General features: G+C 37.8%; 1 protein-coding gene and 1 long non-coding RNA gene across 13 annotated transcripts in view; one reads left to right on the top strand and one right to left on the bottom strand.

Moving 5' to 3' along the window:
* The window catches only part of RALYL (RALY RNA binding protein like), a 425,404-nt gene that overhangs the window by 111,033 nt on the left and 287,252 nt on the right, over positions 1-27,119 (top strand). The window lies entirely within an intron of this gene.
* Positions 18,867-25,140, bottom strand: LOC106030560 (uncharacterized). Its single transcript, XR_010829746.1, has 3 exons — positions 21,950-25,140; positions 20,504-20,634; positions 18,867-19,467 (listed from the first exon to the last, which is right to left on the bottom strand). It is a non-coding gene; the product is annotated as an uncharacterized lncRNA (long non-coding RNA).

A 27,119-nucleotide genomic window follows, 5' to 3' on the forward strand; every position in this document is an offset into this window, starting at 1 on the left:
TATTTTATCTTAAAATATGCCTATATCTCCAAATTCAAGGAAGTATAGATATCTCAATTTTCTACTTCCCACTCATCTGGCTTATTGTAAGTTTAGATCTCTTCAGATCAGAAACCTATAAGATTTTCACATTAAGCTTTGAGGTGGACATGTAAGAGAGGCACTACCCAGTGAGTGGTGTGACGCTACTGCAATGGGTGTGAAGCAGGCTTTTTCAATGTTCCCTTGTTGCTCCTGTTTCAGGGAAAAAGTGGCAACACTAAGTCTCTTTGATCTCCTGCTGTATTTATGGTAGGTTTGCATGAATGACACAAGTGGATTGGTCACCCTGCTCTCTGAATTGGCCAAATGGGAGGCACTTCCAGCTCTGTAAGCTCAAGTACATGGCTGTGCCATCCTGCATCATCATAATGCATATAGGGCATTAAGATTGGAGTTGCCTTTGGATATCAGGTCCTTTATTTCTGACCATCCTCAAAAAGTGGGACAAAGGGCCTTTAAGTGTTCAAGGGTTAGTTTTTATGTCTTCACCATCTTCTAGGCTATGCTTTAGAGAGTGAATTTAAATTACTGGTGTTAAGTACTAATTTAAATCTGCAAGTAAAATAAAAATAATAATAATAATAAAAAACTCATATTAAATAATTGATTTTTTTTAATTTTAATTTCTTATCTTTTTTTTTTCTTAAGCAACTGGGTGGGGGGAAAAAAACAACACATAAAACTGTTTATTATACAGCACTAAGGCTGAATACACTACTGCTTTCAACTAACCAGGAAACGATAATTAATTTTAGTAGGAATAAACACTTTCACCTGAAGAAAGTGTTCCTTCATTACAGGCCATCTAAAATTAAGCTAAATGTATATAAAGAAATGCACACACTGCGTGTGCATATACACACGTTCCCTGACTACTACAAGTTTCACATCACAAACATAGGACTATATTTGCATCCTCAAGTAGAAACTGCCCAGACATGCAGCAGAGTATCTAGATCCCATGATGATGCCAGATCTTGCTATACAGTGATAGCTTGAAGGATAAAGTATATAAATATGTATGTGTGTATATATACATGTGTGTGCAGAAATATATTTTTCATGAGTAAAATACCAGCACTAACTGCACTGGAAATACAAACTTAAGCGTTGCAGGATCTATGTTCGTTTGGGAGAGACTGATTTTTTTTTTTTTTTTTCCCAGAACATCAGTTTCCCTTCTATATCAGTGTTATAGATGCATATGATATATATATATATATAGCATATTGCCGTTTCCATTGTTTCATTAAATAATATTTTTCCTCTGTGTAACTAACGCAGAAATAGTTGACTTTTAGTATTTTGGGTAGAATCTCCAAAGAATTTTTAAACATTATGTAACTTCAGCATCACACAATTTGAAAAGTATTTGTTTAAATCAGTCAGATGTTAATATACATTTTAATTAATTCCACCTATTCATATTTTTGCCAAATATTAACATGTATCGTTCTACTGTTGAATCAGAGTCATTCTTAGAGAAAGCTTTGTGTTTTTTGTGTTACAAAATGTTCACAAATCATTATGTAAAGTGTATACAGATTCAACCTGTTGCTGAATATACTGCTATGTACAAGAAGACACTTTAACTGTCACAAAAAATGAGCTGGATATTTCAGTTTTTGATAACTATAGGTTTTCAGATTTCCTTTTCATTTGTGTTTTCCTTTGATGCACATATTGGAGATATTGAGATCAATGAAAAGAGGTCAGACATTCAGAAAATATGAAATAGCAGTGAAAGGGATGCCTGTTTTCACTTTGGTGAATAATAAATTGTATGTGGCACTTACAGCAAATAATTTAGCTCAGAATGAATTTGAATCAGAAGTATGTTGAATAAATGCAGTGGAAGTATGCTCAGATGGCTTCATACCATAAATATTTCTCAAAAAACTTGCATAGAATAAATAGTAGCCAATGCAGTGTGCATTTTCCTATCTGAACAAAAAGTCAACAGAACCAAAGCAACACAAACATTTTGAAGGCTCCTGACACATTTGAAACAAAATATTGTTTCCTAAAGTTTTCTAGATATAAATTTATCTGAATTTAATTTATATAACTCAAAAATTATGCTCATCTTTTTTGTCTCAGTCTTCACTACCAGTCAAGCTTCTCTGAATCTCTGGGCAGGGACTGAGGGACCACTGTCCCTCCCACTGTAAGCAAAGAGCAGGTTGGAGACCACCTGATAAAACTGAACAGGTACAAGTCTATGGGGCCTTATATCTAAATTGGAGAAAAAGAGATTGGAAGAGTATTTGGTGGACAAGGAGTTGGCTGGATGGCTGCAGCTGGAGAGTTGTGGTCAATCGCTCTATGTCCAGGTAGAGACCGGTGAAAAGTGGTGTTCCTCAGAGTTCCATTTTGGGACCAGTGCCATATAGCGTCTCTTACTGATTACATACTCAGTGGGATTGAGTACACCCTCATCAAGGTTGCAGATGAGACTAAGCTGAATGGTGCAGTTGATGCATCAGAAGAAAGGGATGCCATCCAAAGGGACCTGGACAAGCGTGAGAACTGGGCCCTAAGGAGGTTCAGTACTTCAAGTGCAAGGCAGGGTGCTGCACCTGGGTTGAGGCAATCCCAGATATGAGTACAGACTGGAAGAAGAACTCATTGAGACCAGCCCTGTGGAAAAGGACTTGGGGGGTTCTGATGGATGAAAAGCTTGACATGAGTTGGCAGTGCACACTTGCAGCCCAAAAGGCCAAGTGCATCCTGGGCTGCATCAACAGAGGAGTGACCAGAAGGTCAAGGGAGGTGATTGTCCACCTCTGCTCTGCCCTCGTGAAGCCCTTCTTAGAGGTCTGCATCCAGGTCTGGGGCTCCCAGCACAAGAAAAACGTGGACCTGTTAGAGTGGGTCCAGAGGATGACTGCAAGGATGATCAGAGGGCTGAAGCATTTCTCCTCTGAAGAAAGGCTTAAAGAGCTGGGGCTATTCAGCATAGAGGAGAGAAGGCTCTGGGCCTCACTGCCACCTTTCAGTACTTAAAGGGAGCTGATTTAAAAAAAAAAAAAAAAAAAAAAAAAAAGTGGCTCTATACTCAAGCAGATAATGATAGGACAAGGGGGAATTATTTTAAACTAAAAGAGGGGAGATTTAGATTAGATGTTTGGAAGAAATTCTTTACTCAGAGAGTGGTGAGGCACTGGAACATGTTGCCCAGGGAAGCTGTGGATGCCCCATCCCTGGAAGTGTTTAAGGCCAGGTTGGATGGGGCCCTGGGCAACCTGATCTAGTGGATGGCATCCCTGCCCATGGCAGGAGGGTTGGAATTGGATGATCTTTCAGGTCCCTTCCAACCCAAACCATTCTATTAAATAACAAACATTATTTATCAACTGGAATATACTTTTCTGATTTAAAGTTTTTCTTAATTACCCAATACTTCATGTTGGTTGACTTTGGTAATAATAATAAAAACTTTAATGGGAGAAAGAAAAAAAATCCACAGAAACCTATGACATTATAGTTAATTCCATTTACTAAAGTCCATAGTTCTTTAAAAGGTATTCCCTCAAAAACTTCTCCTCCTGTAAAGTAACTCCATTAGGATACCACGATGTGATGCACTGTTCAGTGTTCTACATCCCTCCATATATGAAGAAATATTTCATAAAAATCTGATGCTATTCAACTTGATGTGAAATATCCCACTGTTTTCAGCTGGTGAAGTTTTAATTTCTTCAGTTTGTATTGAAGAAGAAGCAAGTGAAGCAAATTGTTTGACATTTTCATCTTTGGAACTCCAAGCAGTGTATTAATGTGTCTTGTCTGCCAGTTTCTTGATCTGTTTTAAAATAAGTCTCCAGAGCTTGAGCTGTGCATAGGATGAGCCTTAAAGATCACAAACCTAATGGTTCCAGTGCTGTTAAAGCAAAAAATAGCTGAGATTTTCTTTCTAAATAACAGCACATTCTAACTGCTGTGTCCACATCAGTCAGCCTTTGTGCTCAAGTGAATGACTTATTTCCAAATATTATATTATTATTATTTCCAAATATAATATTATTACTGCACTGGAGGTGCAGTAAGGTCTGTAATATATTCACCAGTCTGAAGATGACCACTTAATAAATATATAACCTATGTAACGAGGAATGGGAGGAAAAAAATATAAGTATACAGAGAACTCCCCTTCAAATACTTTTGAAGCTAGGAAAACTGATGGATTATAATAACCATGAAAATGTTCCATCTTCCCAATGAAAAATCAGAAATTAGGCTTTAATAAATACTGATATATAATTTTACTATGCAACAAAATCTGTCTAGCATTACAAAATTCTTACTAAATGGATAGCCTTATTTGATAGGGTGTGTTTACAAATTTACTGTGTTTGAAAAAACAAAGAAAACTTTGAAGCTGTTAGAGATGCATAGACAGTCTTACAAAAAATCTACACTTTTGTGGAAGATAATGGTAAAGAAAATGTGTATTTCAGCTCCCAGTTGTTGTTGTTGTTGTTTATTTATTTAAGTTATTTAGATATTAGGTTACATTTATTTAATATTTGTAATAATTATTTAATATTTAAGCTATTTAAATTTTACGATGAAGAGAGAAATTTGTGTTATTGACTTCAAACTTATTTCAACATTAGTGAATTGGCTGTATTGGCAGTTCTGTGCAATGCGTTTAACTTGTAGTTTAGAATATGATCTAGAAGCCTGGAAAGAGCAAAAATTAAGCAGGCACAAAATGACAAAAATAAATAATGGGTGTGTAAGTCTTCTTCACACAAACATAGCAGTATAGTTATTGTAATTTAAACAGGCTGAGGGAGTGGGGGTTGTCCAGCCTGGAGAAGAGAAGGCTCCTGGGAGACCTTGTAGTGGCCTTCCCGTACCTAAAGGGGACCTACAGGAAAGCTGGGGAGGAACTCTTTGTCGGGGAGTGCGGTGACAACACAAGGTGTAATGTCTTTAAACTAAAAGACATTTAGATTAGATATTAGGAAGTAATTCTTTACTCAGAGAGCGATGAGGCACTAGAACAGCTTGCCCAGAGAAGCTGTGGATGCCCCATCCCTGGAAGTGTTCAAGGCCAGGTTGGATGGGGCTTTGAGCAACCTGACCTAGTGGAAGATCTCCCTGCCCATAGCAGAGCAGTTGGAACTAGATGGGCTTTAAAGTTCCTTTCAACCCAAACCATTTTATGATTCTATATAATCTTAATATTTTAAATGGGAAATGCAAGCTATTCTGTGACCAATCTCATAAAAATGAGAAGGAAGATTCTTAAGTTTGGCTCTCCAGCACTTCATTCTACTTCTTCTCCCTTCTGTACTGGACTCCATTTTCTCCAGAACTGATGGATACTGATAGAAACTGCAGCATTCAAAAAAGCACAGAGGGTGTTGGTAATTGAAGATTCCTCTCTGAGAGGCACTGAGGCATGCTTTTGTTGCCCAGGCAATCTATCAAGAGTGGTTTGCTGCCTGCCTGGGACCAGTATTTCTGCCATCACAAAGAGGCTACTGAGCTAGGTTAAGCCAGAGGACTATCACCCATTCCTGCTCTTTCACGTAGGGACAACTGAGTCTGCAACAAGGAGACTCTGAAACATCAAAAGGGACTTTATGTCCCTTGGAAAGATGCTGAAAGGGTCAGTAGTACAAGTAGTGTAGAAGCCAGCATGGCTTCACCAAGGGTAAATCGTGCCTGACCAATCTGATGGCTTTCTACAATGGAGAGACTGCATCAGCTAACAAAGGAAGACCGATGTCATCTACCTGGACTTCTGCAAGGACTTTGACAAGGTACCACATGACATCCTGGTCTCCGAATTGGAGAGGTATGGATTTGATATGTGGACTATTCAGTGGATAAGGAATTGGCTTGAAGGTTGCACACAGAGAGTGGTGAGCAATGTTTCTATGTCCAACTGGAGGCCGGTGACAAGTGGTGTACCTCAAGGGTCTGTCCTAGGACTGGTACTGTTTAATATCTTTGTCAACAACATAGTGGGATCGAGTGCACCCTCATCAGGTTTGCAGAAGACACCAAGCTGAGTGGTGCAGTTGATATGATAGAAGGAAGGGATGCCATCCAAAGGGACCTGGACAGGCTTGAGAAGTGGGCCCACGTGAACCTAATGAGGTTCAACAAGTGTAAATGCAGGGTGCTGCACCTGGGCTGGGGCAATCCCAAACGAGAGTAAAGACTAGAAGAACTCATTGAGACCAGCCCTGTGGAAAAGGACTTGGGGGGTTCTGATGGATGAAAAGCTTGACATGAGTTGGCAGTGCACACTTGCAGCCCAAAAGGCCAAGTGCATCCTGGGCTGCATCAACAGAGGAGTGGCCAGAAGGTCGGGGAAGGTAACTGTATCCCTCTACCTTGTGAGGTCCCACTTGGAGTACTGTGTCCAGGTCTGGAGCCCCCAGACAAGAAGGATGTGGAGCTGAGTGGGTCCAGAGGAGGGCCACAAAGATGATCAAGGTGCCGGAGCACCTCTCCTACAAAGACAGCGTGAGAGAGCTGCGGCTGTTTAGCCTACAGAAGAGAAGGCTCTGAGGTGACCTCATTGCAACCTATCAGTAATTAAAGGGGTCTTATAAAAAGGATGGAAAGGACTCTTTACTCGGGTAGATGATAGGACAAGGGGGATAGTTTTAAACTAAAAGAGGGGAGATTTAGATTAGAGGTTTGAAGTAAATCTTTCACTCAGAGGGTGGTAAGGCATTGGAACAGGTTGCCCAGAGAGGTTGAGGACGACCCATCCCTGGAGGTGTTCAAGACCAGGTTATATGAGGCCCCGAGCAACCTGATCTAGTGGGTGGTATCCCTGTCTATGGCAGGGGGGTTGCAACTAGATGATCTTTGAAGTCCCTTCCAACCTAAGCCATTCTGTGATTCTATGAATCTATGATTCTATGATTCCATGATTCTAGTGGGTGGCATCCCTGTCTATAGTAAGGGGGCTGGAGTTAGATGATCTTTAAGGTGCTTTCCAATCCAAGCCATTCTATGATTCTATGATGATTTGATTATCCCAAGTTTCTCAAAACCAATGAATTTGGATCACTGTATAGGAAACTTCTAAATTTCCACATCACTAAGTTTCACTGAAGAGACTATCAAAGACCAAGGAGCACCCCTTAAGAAATAAGGATTTACTTGAAACTCAAAAGATGAAAAATCACTACATTTGAAGAAAAATATATATCTATATTTATAGGTTTACTGTCACTGGACTAACAAACAGATGGGGTTTTTGGTGTTGTGGTCCAAAATACAACTAAGCAGCAGAATCAGTCAAATCCAAGACTTTTCAAACACTTGGCTTCTTCATTCTTTTAATGCTTAGAAGGTTTGATCCTACTTTGTAGTAATATCAAATAATGCATAAAATAACATTTAATTTTTTCTTACTCAAATAAGCTATAAAGTTGTTGTAGCACACATGTATTAAGTAAACATAAGAATATGTTAGGGATGTTCACAGACATAATGCATCTTCAGAAAGGACTATTTCCATGATTATGATGGGTTTCTATTTCACAATTTATTATATCAGAAGTTTTCAATTTGCAAAACCCACTACATCATACATAAAGATGAACAGAGAAAATGCATTAATGAGGCAAATCACCCTGAAATACATAGAATTGACAACACCTGTGCACTCAGATTTTCAGTGATACTGAATTTAAGAGTTAGTGCATGAATCATGCATAATTTATTTGGGTCTTTAGTGAATAATAAAATCTAAGAAGGTAAAATGTTCATACAGCATTACATTAGAAGAATTACCAGTTCACTCTAATGAATCTCAAAATCAGTGGTCTCCTAGTGAATCCTAGATTTTTCAATACATAGAATTGGAAAAACTGTTGTTATCCATCCATCTTCTGAAACTACAGTTGATGTGAGAAAACATTTATATATATATGGGTCTAAATCTTCTAAAGCATAACGTATGCATGGACTGTAATATATAAGTAGTACATTGTACTGTGCCTTATATGCCTAAGTACATTTTTTTTAGAAAGCCTAGAAGAAAGTTTGGTGACACAATTATTAAAGTTGAATGCAGAGGCAGAATATCTCACTGGAATTTGTTTCATGATGGCAGCCTTGGGAGTTCAGACTCTTGCTCTTTTTTAATTCCACATAGATTTTCAGGAAATTAGAACAAATAAATTAACATCTTTTGCTTTGAATTGCTCACCTTTATGTGTAGATGGAAAATTTCAGTCCTCAAGAGTATTATGGCACATGAGCCATTCATTTAAAGTGTTGGGGGAGGGAGAAGGACGAGTGCTTCAGAAGAGGAAAACGATTTACTTTGATGTTGTGGTGGTTTTACTCAGATGGGCAGCCGAGCTCCACCACAACTGCTCTCTCACTCCCCCTCCTCAAAGGGAAAAGGGGAGAAAATGTAATGAGAAGGGCTCAAGGGTTGAGATAAGGACAGGGAATCTCAACAATTACTGTCATGGGCAAAACAGACTCAGAGTAGGGAGATTAGAGAAATTTATTACCTATTACTAACAAGTGAGAAACAAAGGAAAGAAACTAATACCTTACCCCCCATCCATCCTCTTCTACCCCCTCCCCATGAGTGGCGCAGGGAAGTGGGAGAATAGGGGTTGTGGTCAGCCTATAGCACTTCGTCTCCGCCACTCCTTCACAGTCACTCTGCCCCTGCTCCAGGTGGGGTCCCTCCCACAGGATGCTGTCCTTCCTGAACTGGTCTTGCGAGGGCTTCCCACAGGCTGCAGCCCCTCAAGAACTGCTTCAAACATGGGTCTGCTCCACAGGGTCCATCTGTAAGGAGCAAACTGCTCCAACCTGGGTCCCCCACCGGCGGCAGCTCCCCCCCAGACCCCCTGCTCCTGCATGGGCTCCTCTCCACGGGCTGCAGCTCCGGCCCGGGGCCTGCTCCTGCGGGGGCTCTCCATGGGCCGCAGCCTCCTCCAGGCCACATCCACCTGCTCCACCGGGGGCTCCTCCACGGGCTGCAGCGTGGAGATCTGCTCCGTGTGGGACCCGTGGGCTGCAGGGGGACAGCCTGCTCCACCAGGGGCCTCTCCACAGGCCGCAGGGGAACTGCTGTTGCCTGCCTGGAGCACCTCCTGCCCTCCTTCTGCACTGACCTTGGGGTCTGCAGGGCTGCTTCTCACTCCTCACTTTCCCAGCTCCTGTTGCACAGCGATTTGTTTCCCTTTCTAAAATCTTCTCTCGCAGATGCACAAACATCACTTATTGGCTTGTCCCTGGCCAGAAGCGGGTACCTTTGGAGCCAGCTGAAACTGGCCCTTATCTAACACAAAGCAGTTTCTGGATTCTTCTCACAGAAGCCACCTCTGTAGTTCCCCACTACGAAGTCCTTGCCACGTAAACCCAGTACATAAATGGATTGTACTGTTATCTGCTTGAAAGTCCTCTCAAGATTATTTTTTTCCTAAGATAATTTTATTTGGTAGTAAACTTTCAGGCGGTGATATCTGTTTCACCCTCCTGACTCTGGAATAGGATTTTTGCATGTTGTCTTGATTTTTCTAGCCATTCAAGCAGTCTATGCCTGTGAACTGGATAAAACTAGCATTACCTTTGTATGCTATTCCTTGTGTGTTCTTGTGAAGCTCAACATACAACTGCTGTAGTTTGCTTAAAGTGTATCTGCAACTGTGAAAGTGTCTCCATGTGAGACAACAGTCTGAAAACCAATTTCCACAAACAAGGGTTGGAAAGGTAGAAACACAGGGTCCTTCCTTTATTCATGCTGATTCCAGGCAAAGCAGGCAGATGAACTGTGTGCCCACAAAAGGGCAATGGATATTTATGCTACTTATATGAAATATATGTAACATGGAGGGGGGAGAAAATTATGCTTATTGCATAGACTATTAGAAAACTGGTCATTCGTATTAGTGACTTAAATGAAATGTTTTAAAGTTATTTTAACCTTTTTTTTTTCTCCTTTGTTTAATAACATGACCTGAAGATGCAGTTTGTAATGATGTAAGCTAGACAAATCTTGAAATACCTTTCAGTGATCAATTAGAGCATTTGCAGAGGTGAGTTGTGACCACCAAGCAATCTTTAATGCTGCATTACAGAAAAAAAAAAAAAAAAAGATTCAAAAAGAGTAAACAGGGAATGCTAACAGTCAATAAAATTATTCTATCAGTGTTTTTTGGATAACTCAGCTTTCACGGGGAAAGACTCCTACTTTGTTTATAGGAGGTTAATGAAAGGTTGGAAATTTTCTTTAACATGGATTACTTTGAAAGCAAAAGTACACGATAAATATATGACTGATAGAAGGAAAGACTTGTAACTTTTTTGAATATGTTGTATTTTCCCAGAAGGAGTTATGAATAGAGGGTTTATGGCACTGTTTTTCCACTTTTGTTTAACTTTTTTTTTTCCCATGTTGTTCTCTAAATACATTTTATGTTTGTTAACAAAGTTTTGTGCACAAGTGCTTTCTGGTAACTTTCTGTCCTTGGCCATTATAGCATAGCTACTTGGTAGGTTATGCTTGCCTCTCTGCCCAGAAAGAAGTGGCAGGAGCCTCCCTTTGCAATATTTTGTCCAGTATGTGAGACTTCCCATATCACACACTGGATGGGAAGGAATGAAAAGCAGCAGTACACAGAGCGTTTTCTGAATTAGTTTATAAAAGTTACATTAATGAATATGTTCTACTAGAATTCAAGCTAGATTCACAAATGCATCCCTTTGTTACTCAACCATAGAAGACAGAATTTGATAGCAAAGGCTGGATAATTTGAGTGGCTGTGTTCTTTCTTTAAAGGAGAGAATTGGTGTGTGTTAGAGGAGTGGGAGTCAGTGTGTCAAATTAGAAGTCATAATTATGAGAATTTAGTCAGAATTTCTTCCTCCTCTTTCTCTGAAGAAATGTCCAAGGAGGTTATCTTTTATCCACTTCCTAGAGCTCTTCACACTTTGTGGTCTGACCACCACAAGTGGTGATATTTTGACTCCTTCAGAATAGCAGAATAAGCAGAAATAAGAGGGGCAGTCCTTCCTCATCTGTCTATTTTTTCTGTCTCATAGAATTATATTTCCATTTGATGGGCCTCAAAGTATAGACCAGACTTTTTGGTGTTGACGCTGATGTTTTTTTTTGTTTGTTTTGTTTTGTTTTGTTTTTGTCCTGCACCAACATTGATGAAACCATTGCTGTGATAATTGCTCTTGTTTTGTCATTCTTTGAAGAGGTGGTTTGCCTACGTTAGCATATAAACCATGAGAGTTGCAGAGTCTGACAGACCTAGGGACAGACTCCTTTTTGGTGCATCCCTATCTCATAGCTGTCTCTCAGACAAGGTGAATTCAACTTTCTTTTGCCACACTGGAATCCTTGAGAAATAGTGAATGTTCCTCTCTCATTTTGACCCTTGTGCTGCCATCAACCTTGTACTGTCTCAGCAGATGGAGCAGAGACCTATTTCAGTTTTGTGTGTGTGATGTTATCCCAGAGAAATGTTTCAGAATTAGGGAGTCAGTGTTCCTAAAATTCACTTAAAATTCACTAAAGCTAATCCATAGATAGCTATAAGAAGATGTATTATAAAATAGTTCCTTGATATTAGAAGGGAATGTTCTGCCAAGTGATTGTTATTTGTACTGGTACTGAACGATTTCATAGTCTTTCTGTGCTTAAAATGCCTGTTTCTGAAGAGTGTTGTTTAGTATGGAATCTGTGAATTTTTCTCAAACGTAGAATTGACTAGAAGAGCAGACTTTGATACCATGTCTTTGATTTTCACCTTAGTTACACTGGTGGTGAGGTATCTGTAGTCCCTATTATAGCCATAGATGTATAGGAAGACTTCTTTCTTACCTGTCAGAATTCTGAGAAATACAGATAAGAGTGGGGAAATAAGACCTGAAAAAAAAAAAAAAAAAAAAAAAAAAAAAAAGAAAAAACCTGTCTTATTGAAATCTTACATCTGGAAGCTGAATTTAGATGCCCCAAGAGATTTGCTATCCAGGGGACCTCCAGGGTAAAGTAGACTTCTGGGTATACTTCAACTTCAGGCAACAACATTAATCAATGAACAACTTTAATACATTAACAATCTAAATGTATACCAAAGTGTTAACTATTTTGCTGTACTACAGTTGAGTCAAATGCAAATAACATGATCTTTAAGACTGAAAAAATGTTCTTCCCCAGTACACCTTTGTACTAGTGCTATATATCTATGCCTTCATTAGTGGTGTCTAGGAGAATATCTGTTTCTACCTTTTATCACGGGTATGTTAGTCTGCAAAGATACGATTTATGCTCTTTTTATTGAGGTAAAAACGTACTTTTACTCAACAGTCCAATTCATGTAAGAATGTTGTTATTTCACTATGTTAACATGGGGGAGGGGTATGGCAGGGGGAAGAAAAATGGGTGCATGGACTATCGATATGCAGTCTTACAGAACAAAATTTGAGTGATTTATTTCTGTTGGTTTAAAGTAATCACATTGCTCTTGGACCAATGTTGTTAATCAGGAACAGGGAGGAATGAACTTTATATTTTATCAGATACACAGAAGAACTTTGACTGAAGACACTGATATCCCTAAATTTCAGAAAGTTAGTGCTACTGCTGAATTTTTAATTCATGGTCTTTCTCTCTCTCCCTTTTGTTGTTGTTGTTGGTGGTGGTGGTTGGTTGGGTGTTGTTTGTTTATTTGTTTTTGTGGATAAATGGTTAAAATTAACTATACTCAGAATAAGTCTTGCTTAGAAGGCAGATGCTATTTGATGACAATTCTGGCTTGCTGCCACTGATATCCCAGACAAATCAACCAAGCATTTTGGTAGTATCTGTTTTGCAGAGAGAATTTGCTGAAACAGGAAAATACAATACCTTGATTCTCACAGTGAAACAACCAGCTACGATACATAATCAGTGATTTTTATTTATTTATTTATTTATTTATTGCCTGGCCTTTAAGAGTTGAAAAAGTCATGTTAAGCAAGTAATTTTCTTGACATTCGTACTTTATTCTAATTGAATTGAAGCTTATTATAACTACTTTAAAAATCAATATCCCTTCATGGGAGCAGGAAGAATGAGAATCAATCTGAATACTTCATACATTTCATCGGGAATTGCTTCAAATATCAGCCCTTTCTCAGCAGTAATCTGTGTGATTATGTTAGCAGCATCAGTCACTGACAACAAGACACCTGAACTGTGTTTCTTTTCTTGTTCATTGGGATCTTTCATTGTTACAGAGACTGATATTCTTTATATAAGGTTAGAAAAGATCCATAATAGCTTTTATACCATTATATTTGAACCTCTAGACTTCATTAAAACACTCTTCAGCTCCTTTACTTCCAACTTCCTTGCTGCTTATGAATTATTCAGGAAAGATTTCACTTGAGGTAAATAGTTTGATTTGAAGGTTTTTGTATCTGGATTTAGATGCAACGAGCAATGTTAAACGCTCAGAATTTTAAGTGAGGAGAATTGCAGAGGCTCAGCTATTAAGATGGAAGACATTTGCTGTTAGTGCTCTGGGGCTGCCATTGAGATCTCAGCGCGGTGCTATTTGTCATTCTGAAGTAGGTAGGCATTATGATGCCTGGAGTATAAATCAGCCTTTACATGGTGTCGAGTCCTGAAGCGCTTTGAACGGTCTAATCCACTTCTGAGTTAACAGAACATTTTTGGTTTTACAAGCTTTAAGTTTCCCTTTTTATTTAACCCTGTCATTGTGTTATTAATCATCATTATTTTCTAGAATTTTATACACTTCACCAAATACACTTCTTAATATTTTGCTTCAATGTTATGGTGATATCACTGAGATGATCTTTAACTTCAATCATCTGTAAGAGATGCAGTTTCAGCAAAATTTATATTATTAATTCTCCTCACATAAGGAGGAAATCTGGCTTTTTCTACTAGCATGCTGGGCAGGCCAGCATTGCTCAGCTGCTGTACCAAAGGATTCTGTCTGTTCTTTGTCCCTTTTGCCCACTTCTGTATAGTACCATGTCAATGATACTTCCTGGACAAAGCTGAAATGGAACAACAGCAGTTTCCATGTGTCTGTTTTTATCATGTCTGCAGTCCAGTAGCCACTATTAGCTCAGGACAGTAAAGCAAAGTCTTTTAAATTATGATTACCTTCTAACATCTGGGCAGCTAGCCTATATACAAAGTGTCAGTTCAGAAACTATGTATACTGTAGGATATTGGTGCATTGAATCTCAGTTTCTGTTCTTGAGGTGGCTGACTAAATGTTTTAACAATCACAGAGCATTTTTGTTTATTTATGTAGTGCTACACAGACTTTAATCAGACACTACAATTGTGCGCTCAGTTGAACTTACAGTATTTTTACATGTGGAATTGTTAACGTTAATGAAATCCATTAAAATCATTTTCTTTTCCTGCTAGGCAGCACAGTCTGCGTGAACTGTCTGCATGCGTTTAACTGCAAATGTTTAGCGTTGGACTCAATGCTCAATGTGAGGAAACAGCCAGTTATTCCCAGTGAACTGGCAGTAACCCCAGTTCAGCTGGATATTTTAATACAAACCTACTTCTGTGCTGTGTACTAAAATCCCACACTGGTGCACTGGGGTCAGGAGCTCTCTGCCACACTAGTTAGATGGGGTGGGAGAAGAGCTGGATATGGTAACATTCCAAATGACAATGTCTGGATTCACTCAGTTCAAATTATTGCCATTCATTGTGGAGGAGTACAAGTCCCATTTTGCATTTCTTATCCCGTGGAATGGAGACAGAAACTCCTGAAACGGCAAGAAATCCTTGAAAACAGGATTGTAAGGTTTGTGTATTTATTTATTTATTATCACTGCTTCTTAACTTTCATACAGTGGAATATAAATGTTCCAGAACTAATTAATCTAAGTGATTGTAGCTAAATGTTAAGTCCCCACTATCTCTGCTAAAAAGCTTCTTTTTCCTATACAGCCACTTAAAGTTGTTGTTTTCATTAAAGTGCTCACTCCTCACTGAGAAAGTATGATAGTTAAGCAGCAGAGTGATTGCTTGTGTTAGCAGTAGCACATTGAAGTTATATGACCCCTCATTAATCTGCACTTTGATAAGGTCCTGGAGTAGCAGGATTAATGACATTCCACTGTAAATTATTCAAATCCCTGCCTGTGCACTGACTAGATCTTTAGAGAAACATGCAAGCGATACTGAATCTTTTACTGCCATAGAGAATAGCTACGGTGGTCCAGAGACAGAAATTTGTTCATCTGTATTGTGGGTTGTGTGTGAGTCAGTCTAACAGTAAATGTCTTTCTTTTTCTTTTTTTCCTTTTTTTTTTCTTTTTTTTTTTTTTTCCCTGCATGTGATTCTACTTCAACAAAATATTCTACTTGTATTCTACTCATATTCATACTCATGTTTTTCTATTCCCCCACCCTTTCCATTTCAGCTTTTGGGACCCATGCAGCATGCTGAAGGCTATGCGCCTAGGCTAGCATGGTGACATTAACTGTATTTGGTCCACAAGGCTTTCCTGGCTTCTTATGTTTCCCTTGTGCCACATCAGCCACATAAAATCCTATTTTTCCTTTTGGCTTCTTTGTCAGCTTGCATTCTCTAAGCATTGTCTCTTCAGCCATATCTCATCCCATGCAATGCCTTCAGTTCTTGTTACCAGCACTACCTCCCCTGTGAGGATTATAAACCTTGCTCCTGGTGCAGCAAAACTATGTGGATTTCATGGCCAGAAATACCTTTCTCTATAGAAAAGAAAAATGAGTGTGTCCCTCTTTCATATTTTAAGATTTCTTCTAGAAATTTGTGGACTTGAATGTCAGAGGGGATATTAGTATTTCTGGTAAAGTCCTATATAGCAGATCACAGAATTACTTTCTCAGTGATCCCTCTGTATAGTTGAGTAAGCTGTGATTAAAAGCTGTCCTGGATCAATTTACTGGAAGCAATACATCTAACAATGGAGAGTTTTCCACATCCTTTAACTTTCATTGATTAAATGTTTATCAAGTATTCTGCTGGGTGTCCAGCTCCTACTCATGACATTCATAGTTGTTTCTTAGAAATAAGAAAAAAAAATCTATTCCATTTTCTTTTAGCGCTCTTCTATGTACTACTGTGACATAATCATGTCACCTGGAAATTGTTGTTGGATGAAAAACAAATCCTTAAACGTTGCAAGTTAACTCTAATCTCATTCAATTTTTCCATTCTTAAGTTTAGAAACTGAATAGAGTACAGACAGTTGTCTCAGTGTTGTACACAGAAACATCCTGCCTGGATATTTGTGGTTTTGATATTGAAGAATTGTTAGCCACTGTTGCAGCAGCTTTCTGCTGAGAGTTAATGTTCATTGGAAATAAGCTCAAGTAAAGCCAATTAGAAATATTGTCAGAAAGTGAACTTCCTACAGTGGAGTGAAGGGCTGAGCAACACAAACTAATAAACCTCACTGATGAAACAGTATTTTCCCCTCAGCATAATATCTTGCCCAGTTTATATTAATAATTTCTACTGATAGAAGGAGTGCCTTTAATTTGTCTTGTACATTCTTAATGTGAGTCAGCATCACTGTACAAGAAGGGATTGCTCCCTGCAACTGTTCACTCTGTCATCTGTTGACTCTGTCAACTGTTCCATCAAGCTGGGCATCTCTGCACCATACTTTAGTAAATGTTATGGAGTGAACCTGTGATGAATTGCACTTTGGTATAAAGTATGTGTTCTGTCTAGGCTACATCTCAGCAGTTTGCAAAGGACCAGTGCTCCTTTTTCCAGTCCATAAAAGAGTGATGCTGGAAACAATGACTAAAAATTTTCATTCTGCTGTCACAAAGCAATCCTCAGAATTAACCATTTATGTATCTAGAAGTTGTTGGTAGATGTGCTATGCCAATGTCTTTGGAGAGCTGTGTTCTGCAGCCCCTTAGAATATTGCTGTTTGCTGAGCTGATACTTCTCAAATTACACCAGCCTGTTTTAACAACACAAAAACAAATTTTCAGGGACTTTGTTTGTGTAAAATATTTTACAGCAGTTTGCTTTTGAAACTGCTGCAAAATTGTAATGGCTTTTGATTTTGATTTGCTGGCAAGAAACAAGTTGACTGCCCTTCCTTTGTGTCCTGGTTCCAGTTAGGACAGAGTTAAGTAGCTCATAGTAGCTGGTAGGGTGCTATGTTTTGGATTAGGATGAGAAGAGCGCTGATAACATGCTGATGTTTTAATTGTTGCAGAGCAGTGTTTACACCAGGCCAAGGACTTTTCGGCTTCTTGCTCTGTCCTGCCAGCGAGCAGGCTGGGGGTGCAGCAGGAGCTGGGAGGGGACAGACCCAGGACAGCTGACCCAAACTGGCCAAAGGGGTATTCCATACCATCTGACGTCATGCTAAACAATATATAGGGGTGGCTGGCCGGGGTGGGGGGGCCGGCTGCTCGGGAATAGGCTGGGCATCGGTCAGCGGGTGGTGAGCAATTGCATTGTGCATCACTTGTTTTCTTACACATTATTATTGTTAATACTATTACCATTATCACTATTATTATTATTATTGTTATTATTATTTTCCTGTCTTAATAAACCGTCTTTATCTCAACTCACAGGCTTCACTTTCCCGTTTCTCTCCCCCCATCCCAGAGAGGGAGGGGGGAGGGTGAGCGAACGGCTGTGTGGTGTTTAGCTGCCAGCCGGGTTAAACCACAACACTTTGGAAAACTTAAAGGCTGAACAAAAAATAATTTTGCTGACACACCAAATGCTTTTTGCAACTGAGCTGATTTTGTTCAGTAATAAAAGTTGATTGGTATAGTGAAAGAACATTTTATGTAAGCTTCACACACCACTGCAGGCCCTCAGCCTTCGCTGAGACACTCAGGTCAGCAGGGTCAGCAGGCTTAGCCACATGGTTTGTAGTGCATAATAGAATGCTCAGAACAGAAAATTTCCATTTACAATTGTTTACCTTCTAATTTTTTATGTGCAAATTAGGTGAAATTCTGTTCCCATTCCTTCATCTCACAAATGTATGTTTTGAATACGTGCATACATACACAGATATATGTGTGTACATATGTATTATTTGTATACTTTCAATTTTCATTCAGCACACTCATTTCTATTTGGCTGGGGACCTATGGCTGCTATCTCACTGTTAGCTTAGTGATGTCCAGAAGAAATCATTGTCCAGACTTAAATCTACTTTCTTCCCTCTATCGCCACCCCACCCCCCCCCCCCTCCACCCCCCCCCCCAGGAAGTTGATGAAATACTGTAGGGAAGAAGGCTTGAGGAGTGCTAGGCATATTAGTGTCTGGTAGTTTCTAAGCATGTTTTCTGAGAAAAGAAAAAAAAAAAAGTGATAAAAAAGTGATGTTATGTTTTCCAGAGTATGATAAGAGAGGAAAGCCATTACACAAGTTATTTCTGTTTTTTTTACTGAGACACAAGAAAACACTAGTGTTTTTTTATATTGCCAATTCTCTACTGACTAACAAAGTTTAAGCTAAAGATAGATGCTTTGATGCCTTGATAGATGTCTGTTCAATAATGGTATCTACTTTTGCAATTTATAAGTGTCATTCGTTCATTTATTTAGATACTCCTGTTTTTTTTCTAAAGTCTTCTTTGTTTTCTGTTACTGAAGAATTTAAATCTTAGAACTTTTACTCCCATATGCCACAATTGAGTTAAAAGTTGGTTTCCTAATTTCCTGAAATATAAGGTAGAAAGCAGTTTCATATCTTAAGCAATAATTTTCTTTCTTTCTTTCTTTCTTTCTTTCTTTCTTTCTTTCTTTCTTTCTTTCTTTCTTTCTTTCTTTCTTTTTCTTTCTTTCTTTCTTTTTCTTTCCTCCCTCCCTCCCTTTCTTCCTTCCGTCCTTCCTTCCTTTTTTCCTTCTTTCTTTTTTCTCTACTGGAACAACAGAAAACGTTGATCTAGTTTCTGTTTCAAGTAATGGTAGCCTAACTGCTAAAACACCCCTTATTTTCTCTAACAGCTTCATGAAATTCCTCTAGAATCATTCCACGGCTTTTCTGAAGATTCCCGTTGCCTGATACTGTTGACCACAGAGGCATCTGACACTTCTCTTACCTATTGCACTCTCTCAATTTCTTTTTTTTTTTTTCCCCTTTAAATTTGTCTTAGATTACTAAAGACTTTTTTTTTTTTCCTTAGATTATTATTAGAAATCATTACTCTGTCAGCCTAGAAACACAGAAATGGAAGGAGCTCTGGGCTAAACAAGTCTAGTCCTTTGCTGTTGTAGAAACTAGTTTTTATAACACTCTTAGTTACCCAATCAAGATGCTAAAATGAGTCTTTTTTGTTCAAGATGTTTTGATTTATTCTGGATTCCAGTCATGCAAGTGACTACACTTCCCTTTTTCATGCGTAATCTCTTTTGGAGAACATTCCTCATTGCAGTTAGTTTCCTGCTTTAAAAAGGAAGGAAAAATGAGTTTAATGAGGCTTCTTGATGCAGAACTCTTAGTCCCATGAATTTATATCAAGAAACGTAAGTTTTATTTGGAGGAGCTAGTACATAAGCCAGTTTATTTACTCCTTCTGTCTGATTTGACTGGCCAGATGTGCCACTGCTATTTTGCCCTTTCTAGGAGACAGAACACTTCTGACAATCTCTGTAAGTGCAAAGCAGATTTGTTTTGTTTTCATGCTGGTCACACACAGTAGAAGGCTCCTTCAAATAGGTCTGGCAGAAGTCCATGTTGTCCCTCACTGTGGGAGCAATTAAGTCTATTATATAGATAACCAAGCTCATAGAAGTGAGGTATGGGTACCATTACATGCCCCTGCAACATTTGTTTAATTGCTAAAGCACTTGTTTATGCACTGCTTTGCTGGAAGAAAATGTATTAAACTATAAAATAATGATCTGCCAGGTGTAAAGTCTGCAGCCTTGGGGGGATCATTACAGGGCTCAGATCAGAATTTAAGGATTTAAGAGACTTTGTCATATATCAAATGTCTGAGGCCTAAGCTTCATCTTGCAGTTAGCTACAAGTCAGTTTTATGGACTGTCAATATGAAGAGAATTATTTACATATTTTTATCAGCCAGTAATTGAGTTTTTTATCATTTGTGTTTTCTGTCTTTTCAAATTATGCTGTATCATGTTGTTCATAAGAAACTGCAGCATTGTCATGTTAACAGGCATTGCTGTTACCTCAGAGCATCTGATTTACTTCCTTGTAAACATTCCATAAGATCAATGAAATTAATAAATTGTGTTCAAGTCAGTAGCAGCTTTGATGCTTTTTAGCTGGCAGAAATATCAACAGAAAATTTTATCATAGATGTGTGTATGCAAAAGTATGCAATGTAATGGCGGTTTAACAGATCAATATTGTACAAGAAAATGGAATAGTGCTTGTTATTCATTACTAATATAAAAAAGAAAAACAGAAAATATTTATGTTCTATACACACAAAAACATGAAAAATGGTCCATACCTTGGAGCTTTCTCCTATATGTCCCTTCCTGTGCTAACCTCATTTTCCCCATGCCTGTTTCTGTAAGCTTTCAGGAAGATGGTGAAATCATCACTGAAGCTCAGGTTCATATGGAGACTGAAACATAATTTCTGGAAATGCATATGAGAAAGTTGAAAAGTCCTTTAAAGATAATGGCCACTCTTGATCATTCTGCAGAACAAATTTTAACAGCGTTTATGAAGTTTTGGTGGGGATTGAAATCCCTGTACCTAAGATAAGAGACATTTCTGGTTGAAACACTTTAAATTTCAAGATATTAATTCTTGCAAATGTGTGCCAAACTTGCATCTTAAATTTTGTGTTTGTAAAATGTGATAGTCTATGTACATATTCACAGTGAGATGCACAGGTCTGCCGTACTAGGTTAGCCACATAATTTAAATTGGTACAAGGCAAACTCAATAACTTTACCACTTTATGATTTCTGTTAGAAATGTTGAGGAGCATAAGCTGTTGTACTCAAGAGATCTGTCCCCCTTTATGAGGCAGTTGTATCTGCTTTAGCATAAGCTGTTTAAAGCTGAAAGTTCTTTATTAATACTGTCTGTTGTGTTGCCTTTATTTTCCTATATTTATACACTAAATTCTCTTAGAAAAAGTAGTATGTCTTCTGTCCTTATGGGCTTCTTAGAGTTATGATTCCAACAAGCTTCTGAAACATGATCTTAATTATAAAAAAATTGTCTAAACTATGATTTTTAATTTAATAATATTTTATTATGCTGTGTTGTTGTTGTTGTTAATACTGATTTTTCTCAATAAAATAGATGCAGAAGATACTTCTACTGGGAATCTATATCTTTCCATAGCAATTGTGTTAATTTCTTCCAATCCTCATATGGTATCAGATCTGAAATCTGTCTCTCTTTGAAGATTCAGTATAAAATAAATTCTCAAAATCTTTGAAGACAACTATTGATACTAATGACCTTTCGAATGGAAGAAGGTGGTACCATCACTTATGAAAAGGGACAAAAGATGAGATTACCTACTTTATATTATTGTATATTCAGGTTTAGAATCTGTTGTTTTAAATCTTATCTGAAGACTAGAATCTTGTGTTGAAACTCCATCACACTTCTGAAATATCTGAATCATTTCCCATGCTGGTCTGTCACTTGAGTATTGATCCTGGCTGCCTCTGACACCCTGAAATCTAATGAGCTCACAGCCCAAGTGTTGTATTTTAACCCGGCTGGCAGCTAAACACCACACAGCCGTTCGCTCACCCTCCCCCCTCCCTCTCTGGGATGGGGGAGAGAAACGGGAAAGTGAAGCCGGTGAGTTGAGATAAAGACAGTTTATTAAGACAGGAATATAATAATAATAATAATAGTGATAATAATAATAGTATTAATAATAATAATATGTAAAAAACAAGTGATGCACAATGCATTTGCTCACCACCCGCTGACCGATGCCCAGCTTATCCCCGAGCAGACGGCCCCCCCACCCTGGCCAGCCACCCCTATCTATTGTTTAGCATGACGTCAGATGGTATGGAATACCCCTTTGGCCAGTTTGGGTCAGCTGTCCTAGGTCTGTCCCCTCCCAGCTCCTGCTGCATCCCTAGCCTGATCGCTGGCAGGACAGAGCGAGAAGCTGAAAAGTCCTTGGCTTGGTGTAAGCACTGCTCTGCAACAATTAAAACATCAGCATGTTATCAGCACTCTTCTCATCCTAATCCAAAACATAGCACCCTACCAGCTACTAGGAGGAAAATTAACTCTGTCCTAGCTGGAACCAGGACACCAAGGTCTTAGCTGCAGGCTATTTCTTCCAATATGTCGTAATTTTCCTGCTTGTTTTTTAAACTACAAATATCTATTTCTCATTTTAGGTCAGATACTTTGGACCAATAAATTGTAAGCTGTTGTTAAAATAAAAAGTTCTTTGACTTTCACAAGAACTTCAGCATAGATGGTATGCCCCTTTGCTCAATCTTACTAATTTTCTTTGACTGTTTTTGAACTCTACAGATACAAGTTTTCAAAATTCATCATGTACTTTCTTCAATCCAAAAATAAAAATTCAGCACACACAATCCTTGTTCTTAAATTTTTACCTTTTTTTTTATCTTAAATTTTTAAATCTTTTTCCTTCTCTACTCACAGTACTTTTTTGGAGAAGATAAAGCTCTCCAGAAATAGCAATGCTCAGTATTTGTATTAATTATCAGTTTTGGTCTGATAAATGATCCCATATATTCCTTACAATTGAGTATCTGAGAATAACTCATTAGAATACCTTTGGGGTATAAAATTGTAACTGTATGTAGCTTTAAGTGATAAAGTCTGAGAAAATGAATAATAGATGGGTATTTATTTATTTATTAATAATAGTGGGGTTTTGAATTATTCTGGAAAAACTCATGCAATATCTGTCTATAGGCTATTCTGAGGTAATTGATCAAGTATTTGTGCTGTTCTGTAAACTCTGCATGATTTGGTGACCACAAAAGATAGATAAAATTAGATATCATACTTAAGCATTTGGACAAGATGCTTCCAGTTAATTTTTAATCAAAGAGATCCTGGTGCCCATTATTTTGGATGACCCCTCCCAGGTTGTCCTGCCCTGATCAATCAAGGCATAACTTGAACACACAATCAAAAAATACTTGCTTAAATATCCTTGTGAAGGGCACGATCTATGCTTTGTATATGTCCAGCTTTAAAACTGAGTCAGGGTCTAGGAAATAAGTTGAGCCTAATCTATTGTTGTGTATTGATTGGTAGCTTTTACTGATGTCTACATCTGTTCTTATGGCATTTCATGTTGTGCATTTTTAGATTATGTGAATCTATGCAATTATAAATTATTTTTAATGATTGTTGTTGTTGTTGTTTTCCTCCTCTAAATGTTAGTACCTTAACAACCAAGCTATGTTCTATTATGTGAACAGATATCTCAAGAAAAGCAAACTTTTAGAAAGTTCGTATCTCTGTAATCAGTTTTCAAAGTATTCTCTTAAAAGCATAATGTTGTGCAAACCCAATAACCATTATAATTATAAAATTCAGTAAGATGAAGAAGTCCATCCATATAAGCTGACAAACTAGCAGCTGTGGTTGCTATTCTGCATATTGTCTTGATAGTCTTGCACATACAGTACAGTTTGCAAAGAGGTCAATGCAAACATTTATTTTTCCAAATGAATAGAAACTGGTGGGCCTTTGATTTAAGGATTTACTTCCCCAATGTGCTGAGGAATCAGTTCTACATATCTGTGCTCACTGTTACATTTTGACCTCTTTAGACAGATATTAAAAATCAATACCTCTTCCATGAAATATTCTGTGAACACACAAGTGTCCTTGTAGACCTCACTTAGGTCTTTGACCTGGTCTTGCTGAATTCATGGTCATTAATGGGAGAAAATAAAAACTGAAAACATTAAGGTTTATTAAACTGGATCAGCCAGGAGGGATGGAAGGTTTCAGTCCAGTTGTGTGTAGATAATGAAAGACTGAAAGCCACAACTAGTGAGAAGTTACAATCTCTGTCAGAGCAACATTTGCCTGTGGCAAATTTTCAGATAAAAATCTACTCTTTTTATTGTTATAACCTGTACTAAGAGAAAATGGAAAGATTTCTCATAGCTTACAGGAAAATTTTGTGTGCTGCAGACACTTCATAGAAAAGAAAATTAGCAAAATTTTAATATAGCATATAAAAATCATATAAATTGTCACGGCAAGTAAATGATTAATTTCCTGACAATATATTACTTTTTATTTAAAAACAATATTCACGCTCTTTAAGCTAAGATACACATCTTAATAGTAGCGTAAATCTACTTATTGTAAGAGGATTCCACGGAATTTTTTGCTTCTTTTGGGAGCCAAGGGAACCCTTGCACAAAGGAGAAAACAAACAAACAAGAAAGCCAGTCAGATGTCTGACTGAGCTGAGTGCTAAGGAGAAAATATTCTTTTGGTAAAAGTTGTCTGCATGCTTTCTGTCCAATGCTTGGACCACAGACGTAAGGAATAATTTATTTTTTTTTCCCCAGAAACTTTTTGCTTTTATCTACTGCTGTCAAATCAAACCAGAATGTATGACTGAATGAAAGTATTTTCCTTCTTAAAGTTGTGGTCTTATTTGTGCTACAAGATTAGTTGCATAAATATATATATTTTTTCTATATTTAATCAAACTCTAGGAATTTAAAAAAAAAAAAAATCATGACTTGTTTCAGCCTTCCTATGCAGTACACAGTAGAAAGAAACCAATGCAATAAAATAGTATCAACAAATTACTTGATTTCCACTGACTATACATAACTAAGGCCTTAGGCATTTTCTTTTATTTCCTTTTTCTAGACAGTTCTAGAGCAGGAAGAGAGAAAATAATCAAAACCATTTTCATGTTTTCATTTTCATTTTATTCATCGTAAATAAGCTCAGTATATTTTGGAGGATGAATTCCATTAAACAGGAAAAGTCAGGGGATTTAAGAAAGCGTTGTTGGAAAATTATTTCCTTTTGACTAATAATTCATAGTCAGCATGGAGGTTACTGTGACAATCATAAGAAATATTCATTGCACAGGAGGAGAAAATGGAGAGGGTCTTGAGCTTAAATTGTGATGAAGTCACAGTATTTATTAAAGGAAGGTTTTCACTCTATCTAGGACAGGATGAAAAGATGTTACTATGTTTTGGGGGTTTTGACACTTCACAGAACAGAAGAGAGATAAGGAAGAAAAGAGATAGAAAAAGAAGAAAAAAAGTCATATAGGAAAAAAAATATATCCTTCTTTTCACTGTTTAATAATCTGACATTGGGAAGTCAGAAAAAATGACCTCCAGATGTCCCTTCCAACCTTAACCATTCAGTGACTTTCCATTTAAAAGTTAAAATGAGATTCATAGTTTCAATTTTACATAATAATTTAAGCTGAATATTTCCTTACAATATATTGGTCTGATCAGAAAGAATTCTAGGTTCAAGATTTTGCACACATTTAGGGATACTGAAAATATTTCTGACTTGAGTATTTTATGGAATTACTCAATTCAATAGAAATATGATTAGCCTACTCTAATAGTGAATTTTAATTTGTTTCAGAAATATCTGCTATTAGCTAGTCTTGGCTACTGGAATAGCCAAGCCAACAGTCTAAATCAATACAGCAATTTTATTAGGAACCTACAGTGTAGAAGGAATGTTCAAACTGTTGTCCTTGAGATTAGGTTATTTTTGCATGTGTTTAACTTCTTTCTTGTCTTCTATGATAAATTAAGGCATAGAAACACTATTTTAAAGGTTTTAAAGCTGACAACAAAATAAAGTACGTATACTTTTGTAATACACGAAGGGGTGAGAGCTCATAAAGGTGAATTCGGCTTAAATTCCCAACTTTTGTCATGTGTAGAAAAAGGAGCAAGAAGATAAAGGATGAAGCAAGTTGTGGGGGTGCTGTGGGGACAATTTTGAAGCCTGTATACATAGATTTTACTTTTCCTCAGAGAATGGTGCAAGCTAGGTATAGAAAGGAGTTTATGCACATGTATTCATATTGTTTAATAAACAGTACTATATGGAGAGGAAGCCAGCAACTGTCCTTTTTTCCCCTTCTATCCATAAATATGCCACATCATTGAATCTGACAAAGTGAAACTCTGCAGCTTTCAGTTTGTGCATAACACTGTTGCCAAACTTCATAGAAATATTTTATGGCCTGTTGAAGTGCTAAGACTCTAGACTTCATGAAAAATGAAGTCTCTAAATGGATTGGAGCTATATCACTTGAGGAGTCTGAAAAATATCACTAAGCATCGCAGCTATTAACGACAGAACGTTGGAGAAATCACACCCTGCTGATGACATAGCCCTGTCATAAAATATCCCTGTGCTTGATGCCACTAATGATGAGCAGCTCCCACCTAGACACTGGATTATGGTATCTAGGTCCAGGCTGCTTGTGTCTTTTAATCCTCCTTAGTATGGCAAAAAGTAGTGGCAAGGGCTTTCTCACTGTCTTCATCTTTGTGAAAGGTAGAGATAGTTATCCACCAGCACAAATTCACCAAAACAGGAGCTTCTGTAGTCTGCACTTGTTCAGGTATTTCCTCTTCTTTTCTTGTACAGATATTGAATCTGTACCACCAGGCAATGAGCTGCTTCAGAGCGATATGATGAAAAAGTAAAATCACTTTCTTCTTGAATAAGTTTCTGGAATTACATTGTATGTAATCACATGAGTATCAGAACTTTCACAAGGGCAGGGGTGAGAATGTACATTTGGGGAGGGTCATGGCAGTCCCAATTTACTTTATCTTAATCACTGTAAAACTTCACTAGTAGTATCTCTGTTGCTATTTTGCTATGTTATAATCTCATGTACCAACTGTCCAGGTTATCCAGATCAAGGCAGTTGTTGCTATAACCATATGCCCATGTGAATGAGAGTATTTCCACAGGAACATTGCAGCTCTCACTCAAGTATGGTGGTGAAAAGGCCACTTTCACCAGATTAGTTGTCACAAAAAAAAAAAAAAAAAAAAAAAACATTTGAAAATTTTGATTCTTTAGAATAGTTTCTGTTAACTTGGCTCATCACCAATATA

The sequence above is a fragment of the Anser cygnoides genome, chromosome 2 (genome assembly GCF_040182565.1).
Source record: "Anser cygnoides isolate HZ-2024a breed goose chromosome 2, Taihu_goose_T2T_genome, whole genome shotgun sequence".
In the NCBI taxonomy this organism is placed as follows: Eukaryota; Metazoa; Chordata; class Aves; order Anseriformes; family Anatidae; genus Anser; species Anser cygnoides.